The 9,983-nt window shown below is 36.7% G+C and overlaps 1 long non-coding RNA gene across 1 annotated transcript in view; it reads right to left on the bottom strand.

Annotated features, from left to right (window-relative positions):
* Nucleotides 1-2,844: 2,844 nt before the first annotated feature.
* Nucleotides 2,845-9,983, bottom strand: part of LOC133615550 (uncharacterized) — a 49,455-nt gene continuing 42,316 nt past the window's right edge. The window contains exon 3 of the long non-coding RNA XR_012051081.1: nt 2,845-5,596. This is a non-coding gene — a long non-coding RNA (uncharacterized lncRNA). The remainder of the gene's footprint in view (nt 5,597-9,983) is intronic.

Raw genomic sequence — 9,983 nt, 5'->3', positions numbered from 1 at the left:
GTATATATACAAATATATATGTATATACATACAAATATATGTATATATCATACATATATACACACACATACATATATACACTTACATACATATACATATATACACATGTACACATATATACACGTGTTTATATGTATATATATACATACACACACATACATATATATATACACACATACACATGTGTATATATACAAATACATACATATATATACATATATACACATACATATGTCTGTGTATATACACACACACACATATATATATACATACAGTATATATACACACACATATATCCATATATATGTATATAATAAATATATATATACATATATATACTGTATATACATATACACACACACACACACACATATACATATGTATATGTTTATATATGTATATGTATGTAACATATATATATATATGTGTATATATGTATATACATATACACACACATATATACATACAAATATATATGTGTATATATACATACAAATATATGTGTATATAAACATACAAATACATGTATATATACATACATATATATCCACAAACATACATATATACACATACATACATATATATACACATACATATATACACATGTATATATATCAATACATTTATACACACACATACATACATATATATACATACATACAAATATATATATGTATATATACATACAAATATATATGTGTATATATACACATATATACATATATATATACACACATACATACATATATACACATATATACATATATACTGTATACACATACATATATACATATACAGTACATATATATACACATACATATATATACATACATACACATATATTTACACATACATATATATACATACACATATATATACATACATATATATATATATATACATACATATATATACACACATACATACATACAATATATATACATACATACACATATATATACACATACACATATATATATATACACATACATATAAATATATACACATACATATATATATATATACATATACATACACATACATATATATGTATGTGTATATGTATACACATGTGTATGTGTATGTATATATATATAATACATATACATACACATACATACATATACAGCACAGTCCCCGGCAAAATTCTTTTAACCCAATGCGGCCCCCGAGTCAAAAAGTTTGGGGACCCCTGGTTTTAAACCCTCTGGGGCCAAACACATTTTTTAAAGGGCTTTAAAAGATTTATTTATTAATTTAATTTGCTCAAAATATCCTACACAATAATATCAACATTTTTATGTTTTTATTTTACCGTTATCAAATATATATTTGGTATTTTGGTTTAAGGCTGAACTTGATTAAGAAAAAATTAAAGATTGAAAAACGTATTATAAAATGAATGACTTATTTGTCCTGTTTGGCTTTGGGATGTTGTCGAAACACCTGAGCTGTGAAATAATGTTTTAACTTTAAAATTCAACATTAAAAAATCCTCTTATGAAAAATCTTGTACAATGGAATAACGTAGCAAAAATGATGGCCAAAATACAGCAAGAACTAACTGAAAGGACAAAAAAGTGAGACTTTGTCCCCTAAGGGTTCTCGCGTTGAACATGTGCAGGCGTGAATTGTTCCTGTTCCTGCGCATCACTTGAGCATCATTGTCATGTGTGAACAGAAAATGACTGCCTTCAAAACAAAAGTTATTGTTTTTGCCCACAACAAAAGTCTTGTCTTTCTTGTGCAGCTCTTTAGTATCATTGTCTCTGCACACTTGAACAAAATATCACCATTCTTTGCACAGACCTCGATGATTACTGTTCCTGTGCATGATACACACATCAGAATTCCCATCCATAATACAGTGTATTATTGCTCCTTCCCATAACACAAACATTGCTGTTCCTGCACAGAACTGACATGTTGGTGTTCCAATGCAAAACACAAGTGTGGCTGTTCCATTAACATCAGCATCCCTGCCCATATTAGGAACACCCCTGTTACTGCACAAAATATGACCATCACTGTCCTGCACATATAGAGGAAACATTATTCCTGCACACAATTCCTGTCGATATCCCCACCATCACTGTTCCTGCACAGAACTGGGCACCGGAACCCGGTTCCATAATGGCATGGGTGCCAACATAAACGGTAGTAACCAGACCAAAAAAAGAAGTATCTCATTTTGGTGCTAAACAAATGCAGACTCAGCAACCTGCAACAATTGTTTTGGGTTAAATTATGCAAGTATTGTTATGTAAGTAATGTGGTGTCTTGACAGAAGCACACAGAGTCTGATGCCCGACCTTAACACGCCAACGGCGCAGCGCTAGGCTATCGAAACTATAACAGCACTTCCTCATTGACACATACATATACAGGTTGCATTCATGAACACCCCTAATTATGAGTATCAACATTACAAGTTGTTTTTTGCACCTTCTCAATGTTCTGTATTGCTGCAATAGTTTGTATTTCATATTTTTGAATGTATTTCTTTATCTTTTAATTTATATAATTTAAGTATCTCAATTACTATTCAGTTCAATGTCACAAAATTCCATAGAAATAAAAAGGCATTTTTTTTGTTTTACAAAAAATAAGTGTTTTCCGTTTTTTAAATACCAGTTAATGCGCCGTTTAAGCAACTTTTTCCACCACACCAAGTGCCATATTGAAAACTCAAAGCTTGTGGGCGCCATTTCGATATATTTTATTTTGTAAAAAATAAAATAAAATAAAAAAATGGGCCAAAAACAGACATTATATATATTTGAAGACTAAACTTTATGTCAGCACATATAGTTATACGATTTCAGCTTTTTGTCATTACATTACATCTTTATGATTTTTTTCTTGCATTTTTACTGTCGTTTTTTGTTCGATTCTATTTTGACAACAAAACCAACAAAATTCAAGCTACGGACAAACAAATGGGCCCCGGAAAACAATATCCATCCCCACGTATGACACAAGCTTCTCTGTCACGGCGCATAACAGGATCACAACCATTCCTGCGCAAAACTCAAGCATCCAAATTTCCACGCAGAGCACACCATCACTGTTCCTGCGACAATGTCTGCTCATAACGTTCCGTTTTTTTCCCCACAGAAAGCAACAATCATCGTTTCTGGGCAGTTTTTTTGTTTCCGCACAGAAAGCGAGCATTTATGTTTCTGCACAGAACCCAAAGATTGTCGTTTCCGAGAGAAAGTGAACATTCATTCGTGTTCCTGCACAGAACCCAAAGATTGTCGTTTCCTCGCAGAAACCGAGCACCTTTGTACCTGCGTAAAACACAAGCAATGTCATTTTTGCACAGAAAGCGAGCATCTATGTTTCCTGCACAGAACACAGGGAGTGTCGTTTCCGCGCAGAAACCGAGCATCTTTGTTTCTGTGTAAAACACAGGCATTGTCGTTTTCACGCGGAAAGCGAACTTCACGATTTCTGGGCAGAACACAGGCTTTGTCGTTTCCGTTTAGAAAGTGAGCATTTGTGTTCCTGCACAGAACAAAAAGACTGTCGTTTCTGCACAGAAAGCGAACATCACCGAGCATCTTTGTTCGTCTGTAAAACACAAGCATCGTAATTTCTGAACAGAAAGCGAGCATCTGTGTTTCCTGCACAGGGAGGGTCGTTTCCGCACAGAAAGCGAGTGTTTTTGTTCCTATGTAAAACACAAGCATTGTCATTTCCGCACAGAAAGCAACAATCACTGTTCCTGGGCAGATTTTTCATTTCCGCACAGAAAGCGAGCATGTTTGTTCCTGTGTAGAACACAAGCATTGTAGTTTTCACGTGGAAAGCAAACTTCACTATTTCTGGGCAAAACAAAGGCTTTGTCGTTTCCGCTTAGAAAGTGAGCAATTATGTTCCTGCACAGAACCCAAAGATTGTCGTTTCCTCGCAGAAACAGAGCATCTTTGATGCTGTGTAAAACACAAGCATTGTCGTTTTCACGCGGAAAGCGAACTTCACTATTTCTGGGCAGAACACAGGCTTTGTCGTTTCCCCTCAGAATGTGAGCATTTGAGAGATTGAGATTGTCGTTTCTACGCAGAAAGCGAACATCACTGTTCCTGTGTAAAACACAAGCATCGTCATTTCTGAGCAGAAAGCGGGCATCTGTGCTTCCTGCACAAAACACAGGGAGTGTCGTTTCCGCGCAGAAAGCGATCATCTGTTTTCCTGAGTAAAACACAGACATGGTCGTTTCCGCGAAAAAAGTGAGGATTTGTGTTCCTGCAATGAACACAACGATTGTCGTTTCCGCGCAGAAAGCGAGCATCTTTGTTGCTGCATAAAACACAAGCATTGTCATTTTCGCACAGAAAGCGAGCATCTGTGTTCCTGGGTAAAACACAGAAGAAAAGTGAGGATTTGTGTTCCTGCAATGAACACAAGGATTGTCGTTTCCGCGCAGAAAGCGAACATCACCGTTCCTACGGAGAACACAAGCTTTGTCGTTTCCGCGCAGAAACCGGGCATCTTTGTTGCTGCGTAAAACACAAGCATTGTCATTTTCGCACAGAAAGCGAGCATCTGTGTTCCTGAGTAAAACGCAGGCATGGTCATTTCTGTGAAAATAGTGAGGATTTGTTTTCCTGCGATGAACATTCCTGCAAATCCTACGGAGAACACAAGCTTTGTCGTTTCCGCGCAGAAACCGAGCATCTTTGTGGCTGTGTAAAACACAAGCATAGTCATTTTCGCACAGAAAGCGAGCATCTGTGTTCCTGAGTAAAACACATAAAAAAGTGAGGATTTGTGTTCCTGCAATGAACATAAGGATTGTCGTTTCCGCGCAGAAAGCGAACATCTTTGTTGCTGTGTAAAACACAAGCATTGTCATTTTCGCACAGAAAGCGAGCATCTTTGTTGCTGTGTAAAATAACAAGCATCGTCATTTTCGCACAGAAAGCGAGCATCTGTGTTTCCTGCACAGAACACAGGGAGTGTCGTTTCCGCGCAGAAAGCGATCATCTTTGTTCCTGAGTAAAACCCAAGCTTCGTCGTTTCTGCGCAGAAAGCGAGCATCTGTGTTCCTGAGTAAAACACAGGCATTGTCGATTCCGCTCATAATTTAAGCCTCGTCTTTCTCGCAAAGGAAGCAAGCATTAGTGTTCCTACGCATCACACCAACCATTCAAAAGAAATTCTCTGGTGAACATGCAGTGAGTGATTATCCCCAGAGCCCATATTAGGAAGGCTGTGTTGAGGCTAGTGGCTGTTGAAGGTTATTCGATAGAGACGAAAGACCTAAAAAAATCAATAGGCAGTCATCGTTCAGCGAGCACCTCGACCTCCAGTCCATCAAAGTCACAGCAAAGCAGCAGGTCGTTGCATTTCATTTAGCGCTTGGGAGCGACGCGAGGTGCGCTTTGGTCGATGTTCCCTAATGATTTGACGCGATCATTAAAAATTAAGATCACATAAGGAAAAAAATTAAAATGTCCTCACTGGCGCTGGATCAATGTGGCTATGATGACATTTGTAAGAACACGTGCAGTCATTTCTGCGGTTTGGGCCATGGTAATGTGGCATTTGTGTGAGGGTCCTCCCTCAGCCCCCCAGGGAAGAAAGGATGCTGGGAAACAAAAAACAAAACAGGATGAGTAAATGGGTCAGTCTCATCCAGGAGCAGCAAATATTCACCATAATAAGGGTGTAATGTGCTACTGTATATTTTCTTCATCTATCAATCAGAGGGGAAATTAGTTTTTTTCTGCTGTCTCTTTCTGCTCTGTCATGTTAGACAGAAAGCTTTAATAATAGCCAGTGCCATTGGAATGTTTCAAATCAAAAATGTATTTATATTAAATGAGTGTATGACAGATATGACATCCAGCACAGTATTGTAAAAAAAAAAAAACTATTTGTGAATGTCCAACTTTCTGATTGTGATTTTCTACTCACATTTTCTGTGTTTTTAGTGATTACAGGCTTGCATAATTAACTGTTTCCTCCTAACGATGAATGTATTATTGACTTGAAGATGATGTATTACTGTGATGTGGGAACGTATGCAGAAAAGCCCATATTTTTAATGATGAAATAAAGAGAAGTAGCTCTACTGTCTCGTGCTGGCTTTTCTCGAATGCATGCGATGGAAGAGGAACACGTGAAACCTGATGCATTCTCAGCAATTTATCATGGAGGTTAGTCTTTCTTAATGTGTAAGTGTGTGTGTGTGTGTGTGCGTGTGTGTGTGTGAGTGTGTTCTTGTATTTCTACCCTTCTTGAGACATCAACAAGGAAAAGTACCTTCCATATGAGGACCGGTGAAGATTGCATCTAATAGAGAGCCAAATACTAGAGTCCGTGAACATTGCTCCAAAGTCAGGATTTTTTTTGTTGATTTAATGTGCATACAAAAGGAAATATTGACAGGTGCAAAGGCAGCAATATACAAAACAAAGTAAGACGGTGTCCACTTTTTTCTTATAATATTGGGAACAATTTCTCATATTCTTTCAGTTTCTGTAATATTGCAATATTTTCTCGTAAAATTACTACTTTTTTATGTAAAATTATTACTTTTTCATGGAAAATGGTAACATTTGTCGTATTAAAATTCTGACTTTTATCACAATATTGCTAATTTGTTTGTTGTTCTTGTAAAATAGTGAAATCTTTTGAGTAACATGACTTTTGTCACAATTTTGCCAAGTAAAAATTCCGATGATTAGTATATTGCCAAAATGTTAAAGTTTTGTTATAAAATTGTGACTTTTGTCGAGTAAAATTACGACTCTTTTCATAAAATTGCAAAAATGTTAAGCTTTTCTTGTAAAATTGCGAAGGTTGCCAACTTAAATTCCAACTTTTATCATAATATTGCATAAATGATCAGTTTTTCTTGTGAAATGTTGACTCACGTGGAGTAAAATTACGACTTTTATTATAAGACTGCCAAAATTCAAAGTTTTTCTTGTGAAATTGTGATTTTTTTCTTGTGAAATTCCAACTCATTTCACAACAAGCTTGTGTGTGTGTGTGTGTGTGTGTGTGTGTGTGTGTGTGTGTGTGTGTGTGTGTGTGTGTGTGTGTGTATTTCTACCCCTCTTGAGACATCAACAAGGAAAGGTACCTTCCATATGAGGACCGGTGAACAAGTTAAGACCAAAATCATGGTCCCAATACGGAAAACCATTGCATCTCATAGAAAGCCAAATACTAGAGTCTGTGAACATTGCTCCAAAGTCAGGATTTTTTGTTGATTTAATGTGCATACAAAAGTAAACATTGACAGGTGCAAAGGCAGCAATATATGATAAAACAAGACTGCAGCTAAAGAAGGACTTCCCTATTCATCCCTGGAAAACCCCACCAGGTGAACAGCTGATTTTACGACTTCCGGTGCTGACGTTATACAATTCGCGTCACATATGTGACCATAGGATGAACAAATACACTCCATTACTAGGACTATGGTGGCCATTAACAGTTAGTTTCTCCAGCTTGGTTGCCCAAAGTGCGACACAGGGGCCATCTGTGGTCAGTGACTCGTTTGTCATCGGCCTTAAGAACATTACAAAAAATAGAGATCTCATCTGCACCCCTGGTGGTGAAATCTATCGACATTAGGGTGGTCCCAAAAAGGAGGGATTTTTCAAAATGAAATAACAAGTGTGTGTAAAAATTTGAAGTGCTCCCCCTCTGGTCAACATATGAAATAACAAGTGTGTGTAAGAAATTGAAATGCGCCCTCTCTAGCAAAAATTCATTAAAATGAAATTTTTTTTTTATATAGAGACATACCTTGAAGTAAATAATGAAGATTAAAAACCAATTACAAACAAAAAAATTAAAATAAAATAAAAGACTAAAAGCTTACCTTTTTTATATTTGCATAGTATGTATATATTATTAATGTTGTAAATACAAATCTTTATATATCTAGAAAGGGTGGTCCTAAAGAGGTAGGCATTTTTCGGAGGTCTCAAGAAGGTAACAAATACAATAATGTGTGTGTGTGTGTGTGTGTGTGTGTGTGTGTGTGTGTGTGTGTGTGTGTGTGTGTGTGTGTGTGTGTGTGTGTGTGTGTGTGTGACTTCAAGGCTATAGTTCTACAGAGTGGAAAAACAGGGCTCAGGTGTCTCCACTTTCACACCAATAACGTGAGTAATCACCCCCAAGGATTCCCAGGCACGTTTAGTTTTCAGACAAATTTTCATTTGAATCTCTCATCTCATCTCTATCCCTTGAGTTAGCCTAAAACCGATGCATTTGTTCCAAAACGACAGAAAATAACACATCAAAAACCTTTGAACAGTGGTGGGCCGTGTGTTTCCCACCTAGGCCTTCAGTGATGTCCGACTTCAATGATTACCTCTCAAACTACCATCATTTATGTCACCACATGACCATTGCTGGAGAAATATTATACAGGAACACATGTACGCACTACTGAGCATTAAAACACATCAACAGTGTACAAAACAGGTTATTTTCTGGCGCATTTAAAAATCAATAAACCCTCATCAGCAATTAAAACATATCTTATGTGAAACTGTCAAAATTAAAATTGCAAAAAACATTAAATGTGAAAAAATAAAGACATAAAATATTTGAACTCACAATTTGTAGCACCCATTAGACGCCATGTAAGCCAGTAATACCGCTCGTAGTCGGTTGATTCGAGTGGAAGTGGCGGGCAATTCCCCATTTCATCGCCGGAACAGCTGAGCTAGCTTGTAGTTTCTCTTTTAATATCCTTCTTTAAAATGGCCTTGCAAATATATGTGTTGTCTTGTCTAATCACAAAAGATGCAGACGAGGCGTGTTGGCTGAGTTCTTAAAGTTTACTCCACAGCGTGCTCATCAATAACATCCATTCAACAACCTAAACGGGGCTACTGTGCATGCTCTTCACTACTGTGGCATGCTGGGTAATGAAGTTCTTATGTTGCCTAGCTCATAACATCACAATATATATCTGCCACCTAATCAACGTGCTGAATTGCAACTTGTGAATGGAGACTCACTTTGGAATGACAAGTGAGTATCTGATTACAGTCTCGTTAACATCAAGCTACGTAGATAGGCTACTGTCAAAAACGTGTAATCTGATTGGTTATCGGAACTGTCTATCAACTATATGTTTTCCTTAAATACATCCGCTAACGGTCCCAGTGAGTATCCAATCACAGTAAATGTCACGTTCAACCTTAGGCCAGCTAGAAGGCCTTACTGACAACAACTCGTGATCTGATTGGCTATCGCAACTGTCTATCAACTGTATGTCCCCATTCACTTACAGTGCACAGACGCGCGCATTGTTGATTCTGAAGGCCCCGGGCAGATTTCGTACGGCATGGCAACATAAGCGAGCTGAATTCTGATTGGATAAAACCTCTATAACCTAAAAAGAACAATAATAATTGTAGATATTTAGGGAAAGTAAATTAAAAAATACTTTTGTCTGTAATCATGATCATGATTTCTGGTTATGTTAGGGCCCTGACGGCACACCACTGCCTTTGAAAATACAATTTTTAATCCCACATATATAACACATATGAATGCAATTTTTAAGTCACAATTTCCATTTGGGTCACTGGCTTTCAATTTCAAATGTTCATTTTTGTCCACCAGATGGTGCTACTTTTTCCCATTCAAAGCATGCAGCAGAAGGTTACATTGTTTACTGCTTGCTGTCAGAAGTCGTTTCTACGGGTGAACGATCTCTAGACAAACTTTGCAGCTTTCTTAAAAGAAGTACTGGCGGAAAAATTGTTAAGGAAACCTTTAAAAGAAGAAAAGGACTAAAATGATGAACATACATTATATACTGTAGAAATGAACAATCGGTGAGAATTTCAAACGCAGTTTACCTCAAAATAATCACAAAAAGGGATGCTAATCGACTTCCTTTTAATTTAAAGTTGCTAAATAAATGGAATATAATCCAGAGTCAAACAGTCCCCATCATAAAAGCTTTATTAAGTGTATGCACTTAATATAAACAAATA

The sequence above is a fragment of the Nerophis lumbriciformis genome, linkage group LG22, assembly GCF_033978685.3.
Source record: "Nerophis lumbriciformis linkage group LG22, RoL_Nlum_v2.1, whole genome shotgun sequence".
In the NCBI taxonomy this organism is placed as follows: Eukaryota; Metazoa; Chordata; class Actinopteri; order Syngnathiformes; family Syngnathidae; genus Nerophis; species Nerophis lumbriciformis.
The sequence above is the reverse complement of the archived record's forward strand: the minus strand, read 5'-3'. Positions and strand labels throughout refer to the sequence as shown.